At 47.4% G+C, this 10,147-nt stretch overlaps 30 non-coding genes and 3 pseudogenes across 30 annotated transcripts; all 33 read right to left on the bottom strand.

Annotated features, from left to right (window-relative positions):
- Positions 1–81: 81 nt before the first annotated feature.
- LOC138479058 (5S ribosomal RNA) lies at positions 82–200 on the bottom strand. Its single transcript, XR_011272867.1, has one exon. It is a non-coding gene; the product is annotated as a 5S ribosomal RNA (ribosomal RNA).
- Positions 201–306: 106 nt separating this feature from the next.
- LOC138480341 (5S ribosomal RNA) lies at positions 307–425 on the bottom strand. Its single transcript, XR_011274025.1, has one exon. It is a non-coding gene; the product is annotated as a 5S ribosomal RNA (ribosomal RNA).
- Positions 426–531: 106 nt separating this feature from the next.
- On the bottom strand, positions 532–650 carry LOC138478457 (5S ribosomal RNA). Its single transcript, XR_011272323.1, has one exon. It is a non-coding gene; the product is annotated as a 5S ribosomal RNA (ribosomal RNA).
- Positions 651–1,113: 463 nt separating this feature from the next.
- LOC138476309 (5S ribosomal RNA) lies at positions 1,114–1,232 on the bottom strand. Its single transcript, XR_011270372.1, has one exon. It is a non-coding gene; the product is annotated as a 5S ribosomal RNA (ribosomal RNA).
- Positions 1,233–1,338: 106 nt separating this feature from the next.
- LOC138476308 (5S ribosomal RNA) lies at positions 1,339–1,457 on the bottom strand. The gene has a single exon (XR_011270371.1). It is a non-coding gene; the product is annotated as a 5S ribosomal RNA (ribosomal RNA).
- A 106-nt stretch (positions 1,458–1,563) lies between these two features.
- LOC138476307 (5S ribosomal RNA) lies at positions 1,564–1,682 on the bottom strand. The gene has a single exon (XR_011270370.1). It is a non-coding gene; the product is annotated as a 5S ribosomal RNA (ribosomal RNA).
- Positions 1,683–1,788: 106 nt separating this feature from the next.
- On the bottom strand, positions 1,789–1,907 carry LOC138476305 (5S ribosomal RNA). The gene has a single exon (XR_011270368.1). It is a non-coding gene; the product is annotated as a 5S ribosomal RNA (ribosomal RNA).
- Positions 1,908–2,370: 463 nt separating this feature from the next.
- LOC138478799 (5S ribosomal RNA) lies at positions 2,371–2,489 on the bottom strand. The gene has a single exon (XR_011272632.1). It is a non-coding gene; the product is annotated as a 5S ribosomal RNA (ribosomal RNA).
- A 106-nt stretch (positions 2,490–2,595) lies between these two features.
- Positions 2,596–2,704, bottom strand: LOC138474707 (5S ribosomal RNA; annotated as a pseudogene).
- Positions 2,705–2,810: 106 nt separating this feature from the next.
- LOC138473848 (5S ribosomal RNA) lies at positions 2,811–2,929 on the bottom strand. The gene has a single exon (XR_011268958.1). It is a non-coding gene; the product is annotated as a 5S ribosomal RNA (ribosomal RNA).
- Positions 2,930–3,035: 106 nt separating this feature from the next.
- Positions 3,036–3,154, bottom strand: LOC138476304 (5S ribosomal RNA). Its single transcript, XR_011270367.1, has one exon. It is a non-coding gene; the product is annotated as a 5S ribosomal RNA (ribosomal RNA).
- A 106-nt stretch (positions 3,155–3,260) lies between these two features.
- On the bottom strand, positions 3,261–3,378 carry LOC138480304 (5S ribosomal RNA). The gene has a single exon (XR_011273991.1). It is a non-coding gene; the product is annotated as a 5S ribosomal RNA (ribosomal RNA).
- A 464-nt stretch (positions 3,379–3,842) lies between these two features.
- LOC138476303 (5S ribosomal RNA) lies at positions 3,843–3,961 on the bottom strand. The gene has a single exon (XR_011270366.1). It is a non-coding gene; the product is annotated as a 5S ribosomal RNA (ribosomal RNA).
- Positions 3,962–4,067: 106 nt separating this feature from the next.
- On the bottom strand, positions 4,068–4,186 carry LOC138479703 (5S ribosomal RNA). The gene has a single exon (XR_011273454.1). It is a non-coding gene; the product is annotated as a 5S ribosomal RNA (ribosomal RNA).
- Positions 4,187–4,292: 106 nt separating this feature from the next.
- On the bottom strand, positions 4,293–4,411 carry LOC138479197 (5S ribosomal RNA). The gene has a single exon (XR_011272994.1). It is a non-coding gene; the product is annotated as a 5S ribosomal RNA (ribosomal RNA).
- A 464-nt stretch (positions 4,412–4,875) lies between these two features.
- Positions 4,876–4,994, bottom strand: LOC138476301 (5S ribosomal RNA). Its single transcript, XR_011270365.1, has one exon. It is a non-coding gene; the product is annotated as a 5S ribosomal RNA (ribosomal RNA).
- Positions 4,995–5,100: 106 nt separating this feature from the next.
- On the bottom strand, positions 5,101–5,219 carry LOC138479056 (5S ribosomal RNA). Its single transcript, XR_011272866.1, has one exon. It is a non-coding gene; the product is annotated as a 5S ribosomal RNA (ribosomal RNA).
- Positions 5,220–5,325: 106 nt separating this feature from the next.
- LOC138479702 (5S ribosomal RNA) lies at positions 5,326–5,444 on the bottom strand. Its single transcript, XR_011273453.1, has one exon. It is a non-coding gene; the product is annotated as a 5S ribosomal RNA (ribosomal RNA).
- Positions 5,445–5,550: 106 nt separating this feature from the next.
- Positions 5,551–5,669, bottom strand: LOC138478456 (5S ribosomal RNA). Its single transcript, XR_011272322.1, has one exon. It is a non-coding gene; the product is annotated as a 5S ribosomal RNA (ribosomal RNA).
- A 463-nt stretch (positions 5,670–6,132) lies between these two features.
- On the bottom strand, positions 6,133–6,251 carry LOC138476300 (5S ribosomal RNA). Its single transcript, XR_011270364.1, has one exon. It is a non-coding gene; the product is annotated as a 5S ribosomal RNA (ribosomal RNA).
- Positions 6,252–6,357: 106 nt separating this feature from the next.
- LOC138476299 (5S ribosomal RNA) lies at positions 6,358–6,476 on the bottom strand. The gene has a single exon (XR_011270363.1). It is a non-coding gene; the product is annotated as a 5S ribosomal RNA (ribosomal RNA).
- Positions 6,477–6,582: 106 nt separating this feature from the next.
- LOC138476298 (5S ribosomal RNA) lies at positions 6,583–6,701 on the bottom strand. Its single transcript, XR_011270362.1, has one exon. It is a non-coding gene; the product is annotated as a 5S ribosomal RNA (ribosomal RNA).
- Positions 6,702–6,807: 106 nt separating this feature from the next.
- Positions 6,808–6,926, bottom strand: LOC138476297 (5S ribosomal RNA). Its single transcript, XR_011270361.1, has one exon. It is a non-coding gene; the product is annotated as a 5S ribosomal RNA (ribosomal RNA).
- A 463-nt stretch (positions 6,927–7,389) lies between these two features.
- LOC138478798 (5S ribosomal RNA) lies at positions 7,390–7,508 on the bottom strand. Its single transcript, XR_011272631.1, has one exon. It is a non-coding gene; the product is annotated as a 5S ribosomal RNA (ribosomal RNA).
- A 106-nt stretch (positions 7,509–7,614) lies between these two features.
- LOC138474706 (5S ribosomal RNA) lies at positions 7,615–7,723 on the bottom strand (annotated as a pseudogene).
- A 106-nt stretch (positions 7,724–7,829) lies between these two features.
- Positions 7,830–7,948, bottom strand: LOC138473847 (5S ribosomal RNA). Its single transcript, XR_011268957.1, has one exon. It is a non-coding gene; the product is annotated as a 5S ribosomal RNA (ribosomal RNA).
- A 106-nt stretch (positions 7,949–8,054) lies between these two features.
- Positions 8,055–8,173, bottom strand: LOC138476296 (5S ribosomal RNA). Its single transcript, XR_011270360.1, has one exon. It is a non-coding gene; the product is annotated as a 5S ribosomal RNA (ribosomal RNA).
- Positions 8,174–8,279: 106 nt separating this feature from the next.
- LOC138480303 (5S ribosomal RNA) lies at positions 8,280–8,397 on the bottom strand. Its single transcript, XR_011273990.1, has one exon. It is a non-coding gene; the product is annotated as a 5S ribosomal RNA (ribosomal RNA).
- A 464-nt stretch (positions 8,398–8,861) lies between these two features.
- On the bottom strand, positions 8,862–8,980 carry LOC138476295 (5S ribosomal RNA). Its single transcript, XR_011270359.1, has one exon. It is a non-coding gene; the product is annotated as a 5S ribosomal RNA (ribosomal RNA).
- A 106-nt stretch (positions 8,981–9,086) lies between these two features.
- Positions 9,087–9,195, bottom strand: LOC138474564 (5S ribosomal RNA; annotated as a pseudogene).
- A 106-nt stretch (positions 9,196–9,301) lies between these two features.
- On the bottom strand, positions 9,302–9,420 carry LOC138479851 (5S ribosomal RNA). The gene has a single exon (XR_011273587.1). It is a non-coding gene; the product is annotated as a 5S ribosomal RNA (ribosomal RNA).
- Positions 9,421–9,526: 106 nt separating this feature from the next.
- On the bottom strand, positions 9,527–9,645 carry LOC138476293 (5S ribosomal RNA). The gene has a single exon (XR_011270357.1). It is a non-coding gene; the product is annotated as a 5S ribosomal RNA (ribosomal RNA).
- A 106-nt stretch (positions 9,646–9,751) lies between these two features.
- LOC138476292 (5S ribosomal RNA) lies at positions 9,752–9,870 on the bottom strand. Its single transcript, XR_011270356.1, has one exon. It is a non-coding gene; the product is annotated as a 5S ribosomal RNA (ribosomal RNA).
- Positions 9,871–10,147: the final 277 nt, after the last annotated feature.

Genomic DNA, 10,147 nt, shown 5'->3' with positions numbered 1-10,147 from the left:
TTAAGCATCTAGTCGGCTAGACCTTGCAGTTTTGAAAGGCAATTGAGAAATGGCTCACTTCCTGAACTTGGAGCACAAAAAAGCCTACAGCACCTGGTATTCCCAGGCGGTCTCCCATCCAGGTACTAACTAGGCCCGACACTGCTTAGTTTCCGAGATCAGACGAGATCGGGCGCATTCAGTGTGGTGTGGCCGTAGGCTCTGGTCCTAGTGAGTTTTGTACTTTTAAGCATCTAGTCGGCTAGACCTTGCAGTTTTGAAAGGCAATTGAGAAATGGCTCACTTCCTGAACTTGGAGCACAAAAAAGCCTACAGCACCTGGTATTCCCAGGCCGTCTCCCATCCAGGTACTAACTAGGCCCGACACTGCTTAGCTTCTGAGATCAGACGAGATCGGGCGCATTCAGTGTGGTGTGGCCGTAGGCTCTGGGCCTAGTGAGTTTTGTACTTTTAAGCATCTAGTCGGCTAGACCTTGCAGTTTTGAAAGGCAATTGAGAAATGGCTCACTTCCTGAACTTGGAGCACAAAAAAGCCTACAGCACCTGGTATTCCCAGGCAGTCTCCCATCCAGGTACTAACTAGGCCCGACACTGCTTAGCTTCCGAGATCAGACGAGATCGGGCGCATTCAGTGTGGTGTGGCCGTAGGCTCTAGAAATGCTAAGAATATTACTCTTATGCATTTGCATTTAGTAAGCTAAGCCATGCAGCCACTTGCATCATGATACCACGCTCATCGCTCGATCAGGCTCGATCAGGCGAGATATATAAGACTGGTGGGCCCATTCAGGACTCCTATGTCTGGTAGGATAACTTTAATCCATCCATCCTGTTTCTGTTGCAGGGAGGTGGAGAGAACAATCAACACAATAACGGCTTTCTTTCATGCCTCTTGAAGGACTCAATATTCTCTGTACTGCATTACATGTGAAAGTCGATTTATTACCCATGAACACACTACCTGTATGCTAATTATATGTAAATAGGTAGCTCCAGCCCTCATAATGTTGTCCAACATTTCCGCTATAAAACGGGATAAAATTATTTTGGAAACATACCAAATTTGAAAAGTAATTGAGAAGTTGTGCAATTACTAATCATGGAGCACAAAATAGCCTACAGCACCTGGTATTCCCAGGCGGTCTCCCATCCAGGTACTAACTAGGCCCGACACTGCTTAGCTTCCGAGATCAGACGAGATCGGGCGCATTCAGTGTGGTGTGGCCGTAGGCTCAGGGCCTAGTGAGTTTTGTACTTTTAAGCATCTAGTCGGCTAGACCTTGCAGTTTTGAAAGGCAATTGAGAAATGGCTCACTTCCTGAACTTGGAGCACAAAAAAGCCTACAGCACCTGGTATTCCCAGGCGGTCTCCCATCCAGGTACTAACTAGGCCCGACACTGCTTAGCTTCCGAGATCAGACGAGATCGGGCGCATTCAGTGTGGTGTGGCCGTAGGCTCTGGTCCTAGTGAGTTTTGTACTTTTAAGCATCTAGTCGGCTAGACCTTGCAGTTTTGAAAGGCAATTGAGAAATGGCTCACTTCCTGAACTTGGAGCACAAAAAAGCCTACAGCACCTGGTATTCCCAGGCGGTCTCCCATCCAGGTACTAACTAGGCCCGACACTGCTTAGCTTCCGAGATCAGACGAGATCGGGCGCATTCAGTGTGGTGTGGCCGTAGGCTCTGGGCCTAGTGAGTTTTGTACTTTTAAGCATCTAGTCGGCTAGACCTTGCAGTTTTGAAAGGCAATTGAGAAATGGCTCACTTCCTGAACTTGGAGCACAAAAAAGCCTACAGCACCTGGTATTCCCAGGCGGTCTCCCATCCAGGTACTAACTAGGCCCGACACTGCTTAGCTTCCGAGATCAGACGAGATCGGGCGCATTCAGTGTGGTGTGGCCGTAGGCTCTAGAAATGCTAAGAATATTACTCTTATGCATTTGCATTTAGTAAGCTAAGCCATGCAGCCACTTGCAACATGATACCACGCTCATCGCTCGATCAGGCTCGATCAGGCGAGATATATAAGACTGGTGGGCCCATTCAGGACTCCTATGTCTGGTAGGATAACTTTAATCCATCCATCCTGTTTCTGTTGCAGGGAGGTGGAGAGAACAATCAACACAATAACGCCTTTCTTTCATGCCTCTTGAAGGACTCAATATTCTCTGTACTGCATTACATGTGAAAGTCGATTTATTACCCATGAACACACTACCTGTATGCTAATTATATGTAAATAGGTAGCTCCAGCCCTCATAATGTTGTCCAACATTTCCGCTATAAAACGGGATAAAATTATTTTGGAAACATACCAAATTTGAAAAGTAATTGAGAAGTTGCGCAATTACTAATCATGGAGCACAAAATAGCCTACAGCACCTGGTATTCCCAGGCGGTCTCCCATCCAGGTACTAACTAGGCCCGACACGGCTTAGCTTCCGAGATCAGACGAGATCGGGCGCATTCAGTGTGGTGTGGCCGTAGGCTCTGGGCCTAGTGAGTTTTGTACTTTTAAGCATCTAGTCGGCTAGACCTTGCAGTTTTGAAAGGCAATTGAGAAATGGCTCACTTCCTGAACTTGGAGCACAAAAAAGCCTACAGCACCTGGTATTCCCAGGCAGTCTCCCATCCAGGTACTAACTAGGCCCGACACTGCTTAGCTTCCGAGATCAGACGCATTCAGTGTGGTGTGGCCGTAGGCTCAGATCCTAGTGAGTTTTGTACTTTTAAGCATCTAGTCGGCTAGACCTTGCAGTTTTGAAAGGCAATTGAGAAATGGCTCACTTCCTGAACTTGGAGCACAAAAAAGCCTACAGCACCTGGTATTCCCAGGCGGTCTCCCATCCAGGTACTAACTAGGCCCGACACTGCTTAGCTTCTGCGATCAGACGAGATCGGGCACATTCAGTGTGGTGTGGCCGTAGGCTCTGGTCCTAGTGAGTTTTGTACTTTTAAGCATCTAGTCGGCTAGACCTTGCAGTTTTGAAAGGCAATTGAGAAATGGCTCACTTCCTGAACTTGGAGCACAAAAAAGCCTACAGCACCTGGTATTCCCAGGCGGTCTCCCATCCAGGTACTAACTAGGCCCGACACTGCTTAGCTTCCGAGATCAGACGAGATCGGGCGCATTCAGTGTGGTGTGGCCGTAGGCTCTGGGCCTAGTGAGTTTTGTACTTTTAAGCATCTAGTCGGCTAGACCTTGCAGTTTTGAAAGGCAATTGAGAAATGGCTCACTTCCTGAACTTGGAGCACAAAAAAGCCTACAGCACCTGGTATTCCCAGGCGGTCTCCCATCCAGGTACTAACTAGGCCCGACACTGCTTAGCTTCGAGATCAGACGAGATCGGGCGCATTCAGTGTGGTGTGGCCGTAGGCTCTAGAAATGCTAAGAATATTACTCTTATGCATTTGCATTTAGTAAGCTAAGCCATGCAGCCACTTGCAACATGATACCACGCTCATCGCTCGATCAGCGCTTGATCAGGCGAGATATATAAGACTGGTGGGCCCATTCAGGACTCCTATGTCTGGTAGGATAACTTTAATCCATCCATCCTGTTTCTGTTGCAGGGAGGTGGAGAGAACAATCAACACAATAACGGCTTTCTTTCATGCCTCTTGAAGGACTCAATATTCTCTGTACTGCATTACATGTGAAAGTCGATTTATTACCCATGAACACACTACCTGTATGCTAATTATATGTAAATAGGTAGCTCCAGCCCTCATAATGTTGTCCAACATTTCCGCTATAAAACGGGATAAAATTATTTTGGAAACATACCAAATTTGAAAAGTAATTGAGAAGTTGTGCAATTACTAATCATGGAGCACAAAATAGCCTACAGCACCTGGTATTCCCAGGCGGTCTCCCATCCAGGTACTAACTAGGCCCGACACTGCTTAGCTTCCGAGATCAGACGAGATCGGGCGCATTCAGTGTGGTGTGGCCGTAGGCTCTGGTCCTAGTGAGTTTTGTACTTTTAAGCATCTAGTCGGCTAGACCTTGCAGTTTTGAAAGGCAATTGAGAAATGGCTCACTTCCTGAACTTGGAGCACAAAAAAGCCTACAGCACCTGGTATTCCCAGGCCGTCTCCCATCCAGGTACTAACTAGGCCCGACACTGCTTAGCTTCCGAGATCAGACGAGATCGGGCGCATTCAGTGTGGTGTGGCCGTAGGCTCTGGGCCTAGTGAGTTTTGTACTTTTAAGCATCTAGTCGGCTAGACCTTGCAGTTTTGAAAGGCAATTGAGAAATGGCTCACTTCCTGAACTTGGAGCACAAAAAAGCCTACAGCACCTGGTATTCCCAGGCGGTCTCCCATCCAGGTACTAACTAGGCCCGACACTGCTTAGCTTCCGAGATCAGACGAGATCGGGCGCATTCAGTCTGGTGTGGCCGTAGGCTCTAGTAATGCTAAGAATATTACTCTTATGCATTTGCATTTAGTAAGCTAAGCCATGCAGCCACTTGCAACATGATACCACGCTCATCGCTCGATCAGCGCTCGATCAGGCGAGATATATAAGACTGGTGGGCCCATTCAGGACTCCTATGTCTGGTAGGATAACTTTAATCCATCCATCCTGTTTCTGTTGCAGGGAGGTGGAGAGAACAATCAACACAATAACGGCTTTCTTTCATGCCTCTTGAAGGACTCAATATTCTCTGTACTGCATTACATGTGAAAGTCGATTTATTACCCATGAACACACTACCTGTATGCTAATTATATGTAAATAGGTAGCTCCAGCCCTCATAATGTTGTCCAACATTTCCGCTATAAAACGGGATAAAATTATTTTGGAAACATACCAAATTTGAAAAGTAATTGAGAAGTTGTGCAATTACTAATCATGGAGCACAAAATAGCCTACAGCACCTGGTATTCCCAGGCGGTCTCCCATCCAGGTACTAACTAGGCCCGACACTGCTTAGCTTCCGAGATCAGACGAGATCGGGCGCATTCAGTGTGGTGTGGCCGTAGGCTCTGGGCCTAGTGAGTTTTGTACTTTTAAGCATCTAGTCGGCTAGACCTTGCAGTTTTGAAAGGCAATTGAGAAATGGCTCACTTCCTGAACTTGGAGCACAAAAAAGCCTACAGCACCTGGTATTCCCAGGCGGTCTCCCATCCAGGTACTAACTAGGCCCGACACTGCTTAGTTTCCGAGATCAGACGAGATCGGGCGCATTCAGTGTGGTGTGGCCGTAGGCTCTGGTCCTAGTGAGTTTTGTACTTTTAAGCATCTAGTCGGCTAGACCTTGCAGTTTTGAAAGGCAATTGAGAAATGGCTCACTTCCTGAACTTGGAGCACAAAAAAGCCTACAGCACCTGGTATTCCCAGGCCGTCTCCCATCCAGGTACTAACTAGGCCCGACACTGCTTAGCTTCCGAGATCAGACGAGATCGGGCGCATTCAGTGTGGTGTGGCCGTAGGCTCTGGGCCTAGTGAGTTTTGTACTTTTAAGCATCTAGTCGGCTAGACCTTGCAGTTTTGAAAGGCAATTGAGAAATGGCTCACTTCCTGAACTTGGAGCACAAAAAAGCCTACAGCACCTGGTATTCCCAGGCAGTCTCCCATCCAGGTACTAACTAGGCCCGACACTGCTTAGCTTCCGAGATCAGACGAGATCGGGCGCATTCAGTGTGGTGTGGCCGTAGGCTCTAGAAATGCTAAGAATATTACTCTTATGCATTTGCATTTAGTAAGCTAAGCCATGCAGCCACTTGCATCATGATACCACGCTCATCGCTCGATCAGGCTCGATCAGGCGAGATATATAAGACTGGTGGGCCCATTCAGGACTCCTATGTCTGGTAGGATAACTTTAATCCATCCATCCTGTTTCTGTTGCAGGGAGGTGGAGAGAACAATCAACACAATAACGGCTTTCTTTCATGCCTCTTGAAGGACTCAATATTCTCTGTACTGCATTACATGTGAAAGTCGATTTATTACCCATGAACACACTACCTGTATGCTAATTATATGTAAATAGGTAGCTCCAGCCCTCATAATGTTGTCCAACATTTCCGCTATAAAACGGGATAAAATTATTTTGGAAACATACCAAATTTGAAAAGTAATTGAGAAGTTGTGCAATTACTAATCATGGAGCACAAAATAGCCTACAGCACCTGGTATTCCCAGGCGGTCTCCCATCCAGGTACTAACTAGGCCCGACACTGCTTAGCTTCCGAGATCAGACGAGATCGGGCGCATTCAGTGTGGTGTGGCCGTAGGCTCAGGGCCTAGTGAGTTTTGTACTTTTAAGCATCTAGTCGGCTAGACCTTGCAGTTTTGAAAGGCAATTGAGAAATGGCTCACTTCCTGAACTTGGAGCACAAAAAAGCCTACAGCACCTGGTATTCCCAGGCGGTCTCCCATCCAGGTACTAACTAGGCCCGACACTGCTTAGCTTCCGAGATCAGACGAGATCGGGCGCATTCAGTGTGGTGTGGCCGTAGGCTCTGGTCCTAGTGAGTTTTGTACTTTTAAGCATCTAGTCGGCTAGACCTTGCAGTTTTGAAAGGCAATTGAGAAATGGCTCACTTCCTGAACTTGGAGCACAAAAAAGCCTACAGCACCTGGTATTCCCAGGCGGTCTCCCATCCAGGTACTAACTAGGCCCGACACTGCTTAGCTTCCGAGATCAGACGAGATCGGGCGCATTCAGTGTGGTGTGGCCGTAGGCTCTGGGCCTAGTGAGTTTTGTACTTTTAAGCATCTAGTCGGCTAGACCTTGCAGTTTTGAAAGGCAATTGAGAAATGGCTCACTTCCTGAACTTGGAGCACAAAAAAGCCTACAGCACCTGGTATTCCCAGGCGGTCTCCCATCCAGGTACTAACTAGGCCCGACACTGCTTAGCTTCCGAGATCAGACGAGATCGGGCGCATTCAGTGTGGTGTGGCCGTAGGCTCTAGAAATGCTAAGAATATTACTCTTATGCATTTGCATTTAGTAAGCTAAGCCATGCAGCCACTTGCAACATGATACCACGCTCATCGCTCGATCAGGCTCGATCAGGCGAGATATATAAGACTGGTGGGCCCATTCAGGACTCCTATGTCTGGTAGGATAACTTTAATCCATCCATCCTGTTTCTGTTGCAGGGAGGTGGAGAGAACAATCAACACAATAACGCCTTTCTTTCATGCCTCTTGAAGGACTCAATATTCTCTGTACTGCATTACATGTGAAAGTCGATTTATTACCCATGAACACACTACCTGTATGCTAATTATATGTAAATAGGTAGCTCCAGCCCTCATAATGTTGTCCAACATTTCCGCTATAAAACGGGATAAAATTATTTTGGAAACATACCAAATTTGAAAAGTAATTGAGAAGTTGCGCAATTACTAATCATGGAGCACAAAATAGCCTACAGCACCTGGTATTCCCAGGCGGTCTCCCATCCAGGTACTAACTAGGCCCGACACGGCTTAGCTTCCGAGATCAGACGAGATCGGGCGCATTCAGTGTGGTGTGGCCGTAGGCTCTGGGCCTAGTGAGTTTTGTACTTTTAAGCATCTAGTCGGCTAGACCTTGCAGTTTTGAAAGGCAATTGAGAAATGGCTCACTTCCTGAACTTGGAGCACAAAAAAGCCTACAGCACCTGGTATTCCCAGGCAGTCTCCCATCCAGGTACTAACTAGGCCCGACACTGCTTAGCTTCCGAGATCAGACGCATTCAGTGTGGTGTGGCCGTAGGCTCAGATCCTAGTGAGTTTTGTACTTTTAAGCATCTAGTCGGCTAGACCTTGCAGTTTTGAAAGGCAATTGAGAAATGGCTCACTTCCTGAACTTGGAGCACAAAAAAGCCTACAGCACCTGGTATTCCCAGGCGGTCTCCCATCCAGGTACTAACTAGGCCCGACACTGCTTAGCTTCTGCGATCAGACGAGATCGGGCACATTCAGTGTGGTGTGGCCGTAGGCTCTGGTCCTAGTGAGTTTTGTACTTTTAAGCATCTAGTCGGCTAGACCTTGCAGTTTTGAAAGGCAATTGAGAAATGGCTCACTTCCTGAACTTGGAGCACAAAAAAGCCTACAGCACCTGGTATTCCCAGGCGGTCTCCCATCCAGGTACTAACTAGGCCCGACACTGCTTAGCTTCCGAGATCAGACGAGATCGGGCGCATTCAGTGTGGTGTGGCCGTAGGCTCTGGGCCTAGTGAGTTTTGTACTTTTAAGCATCTAGTCGGCTAGACCTTGCAGTTTTGAAAGGCAATTGAGAAATGGCTCACTTCCTGAACTTGGAGCACAAAAAAGCCTACAGCACCTGGTATTCCCAGGCGGTCTCCCATCCAGGTACTAACTAGGCCCGACACTGCTTAGCTTCGAGATCAGACGAGATCGGGCGCATTCAGTGTGGTGTGGCCGTAGGCTCTAGAAATGCTAAGAATATTACTCTTATGCATTTGCATTTAGTAAGCTAAGCCATGCAGCCACTTGCAACATGATACCACGCTCATCGCTCGATCAGCGCTTGATCAGGCGAGATATATAAGACTGGTGGGCCCATTCAGGACTCCTATGTCTGGTAGGATAACTTTAATCCATCCATCCTGTTTCTGTTGCAGGGAGGTGGAGAGAACAATCAACACAATAACGGCTTTCTTTCATGCCTCTTGAAGGACTCAATATTCTCTGTACTGCATTACATGTGAAAGTCGATTTATTACCCATGAACACACTACCTGTATGCTAATTATATGTAAATAGGTAGCTCCAGCCCTCATAATGTTGTCCAACATTTCCGCTATAAAACGGGATAAAATTATTTTGGAAACATACCAAATTTGAAAAGTAATTGAGAAGTTGCGCAATTACTAATCATGGAGCACAAAATAGCCTACAGCACCTGGTATTCCCAGGCGGTCTCCCATCCAGGTACTAACTAGGCCCGACACTGCTTAGCTTCCGAGATCAGACGAGATCGGGCGCATTCAGTGTGGTGTGGCCGTAGGCTCTGGGCCTAGTGAGTTTTGTACTTTTAAGCATCTAGTCGGCTAGACCTTGCAGTTTTGAAAGGCAATTGAGAAATGGCTCACTTCCTGAACTTGGAGCACAAAAAAGCCTACAGCACCTGGTATTCCCAGGCGGTCTCCCATCCAGGTACTAACTAGGCCCGACACTGCTTAGCTTCCGAGATCAGACGCATTCAGTGTGGTGTGGCCGTAGGCTCTGGTCCTAGTGAGTTTTGTACTTTTAAGCATCTAGTCGGCTAGACCTTGCAGTTTTGAAAGGCAATTGAGAAATGGCTCACTTCCTGAACTTGGAGCACAAAAAAGCCTACAGCACCTGGTATTCCCAGGCGGTCTCCCATCCAGGTACTAACTAGGCCCGACACTGCTTAGCTTCTGAGATCAGACGAGATCGGGCACATTCAGTGTGGTGTGGCCGTAGGCTCTGGTCCTAGTGAGTTTTGTACTTTTAAGCATCTAGTCGGCTAGACCTTGCAGTTTTGAAAGGCAATTGAGAAATGGCTCACTTCCTGAACTTGGAGCACAAAAAAGCCTACAGCACCTGGTATTCCCAGGCGGTCTCCCATCCAGGTACTAACTAGGCCCGACACTGCTTAGCTTCCGAGATCAGACGAGATCGGGCGCATTCAGTGTGGTGTGGCCGTAGGCTCTGGGCCTAGTGAGTTTTGTACTTTTAAGCATCTAGTCGGCTAGACCTTGCAGTTTTGAAAGGCAATTGAGAAATGGCTCACTTCCTGAACTTGGAGCACAAAAAAGCCTACAGCACCTGGTATTCCCAGGCGGTCTCCCATCCAGGTACTAACTAGGCCCGACACTGCTTAGCTTCCGAGATCAGACGAGATCGGGCGCATTCAGTGTGGTGTGGCCGTAGGCTCTAGAAATGCTAAGAATATTACTCTTATGCATTTGCATTTAGTAAGCTAAGCCATGCAGCCACTTGCAACATGATACCACGCTCATCGCTCGATCAGCGCTTGATCAGGCGAGATATATAAGACTGGTGGGCCCATTCAGGACTCCTATGTCTGGTAGGATAACTTTAATCCATCCATCCTGTTTCTGTTGCAGGGAGGTGGAGAGAACAATCAACACAATAACGGCTTTCTTTCATGCCTCTTGAAGGACTCAATATTCTCTGTACTGCATTACA

The sequence above is a fragment of the Ambystoma mexicanum genome, chromosome 8 (assembly GCF_040938575.1).
Source record: "Ambystoma mexicanum isolate Mex_15411 chromosome 8, UKY_AmexF1_1, whole genome shotgun sequence".
NCBI classification, from domain to species: domain Eukaryota; kingdom Metazoa; phylum Chordata; class Amphibia; order Caudata; family Ambystomatidae; genus Ambystoma; species Ambystoma mexicanum.
Note: the sequence above shows the minus strand (reverse complement) of the source record. Positions and strands in the feature narration are given on the sequence as shown.